The sequence below is a fragment of the Globicephala melas genome, chromosome 1, assembly GCF_963455315.2.
Source record: "Globicephala melas chromosome 1, mGloMel1.2, whole genome shotgun sequence".
Lineage (NCBI taxonomy): Eukaryota > Metazoa > Chordata > Mammalia > Artiodactyla > Delphinidae > Globicephala > Globicephala melas.
Window position 1 is genome coordinate 169,983,570 of NC_083314.1, and position 1,568 is coordinate 169,985,137.

The following is a 1,568-nucleotide window of genomic DNA, read 5'->3' on the forward strand; positions in this document are numbered from 1 at the left end:
CACAGGGCCCCAAAGGCAGTTCCACTGCTCCAGGTATTCCCCCACCCATCAGGAAAGGCTCTCCACCCTGCTAGTTCCCCTACTGGCCAGACCAGCTGCCCAACCTGGTCCTTAACCTAACCTATTTCAACTCCCTGCCAGCCTGAGAAATTATTCAAACAAGCCAATCACTTCCTCCTGAGGAAAACAAGGGTCACCCCATCCTCTCGTTTACTACAAAGTCCACCCTCCCAAAGCCCCTGCTGGCTCACTCTGTTCCTGACTGCAACCCCCGTGTGGCCCTGTGTGGCAGGCCATGTACACTTCTGGGGCTGTGCATATGTTTGATTAATATTACCTTCTCTTTGAGTTCATCTGTCCATTGTCAAGTGTCATGTGTTTGGCTATCTGTACTGTTCAGGGCGGGGTTCCTCCCTCACCAACCAGATGAATAGGAGGCAATCGGAACAGAGGCATCCACCGCCCTTTCCCTGAATAATTTTTCCGGTGTCAGCGATCTGATTTTCCCTTGCAGACATCCCCCCCCCCCGCCGCCGCCCCACCTGCCACTCAGGTAGGACTGGCTCATTAACATATTACGTCCATTTTGCCACAGTGATTGGTTCAAAGACAGACACATGACCCAGCTTGATATACTGAGAGTCAATTCCAGGACTTTTTCTGGAACTGTTGAGAAAGAGTCACTTCCTTTCTGCTGAGGTGGCTGATAAGTAAGATAATCAACAGAAGTTCCTGGTGGCTGCTTTATTGCACTCACAGGGAGCCTGTCTGAGAATGAAGCTGTTATAGTGGAAAATATAGCCTGGATCCAGCTATACCTGAAGTGGTGCTGTTCTTAGACATGTTCAGCTATGTGAGTCAATAAGTACCCTCCCCCCTTTCTTTTTTGCTTAGCTCAAAAGTCGTGACTAACAATACACTCCATAAATATAAGTTGAATGAATAAATGCATTCTCAGTGCTTGCTACACTCCTTGGCATATGGTAGCTCTTAATCTGTATCAAATGAAGTCACCCACTTAAGAGAGAAGAAACCTTATCTGTTGGAAACAGAGCAAGGACTAAGATAAGAAATCTAAGATGGTGTGAAATTTTCGGGGCTGTATATTTTCATGTACTCAGGCCACCCACTGAAGCCACCAAGAACCAGAAAGGACTGGTCTGCCTGGGAAGAACCTCCCTGTGTCAGTATCATGCATGCCTCTCTTGGTGGTCCTGTTCCCTTGGATGGGTCACCCCAACAAAAGGCTTTTTTCCCCAGGTGTGTATAATGGGGTTGGAGAGCATCATATACTTGGCCAAATATTAGGTCTTCCATGAAACAAGCCATTGATGGGTTACCAAAGCACAACTATGTCTTATTCTAGTATAGCTCAATCCAGTGACCATAGTTACAGTCTATGCAGGGGATGTTAACCAGGGTCCATGGACAGAATTCAGGCAGGACATGGACTTGGATAGTGGAAAATTATATCTGCGTTTTTACTATCTTTTAACCCAAAGTTAGAATGGATCAAGGCAATAAACTACATATTATTAGCAATTCCTGTGGCTCTGGTTCCTAAAAAT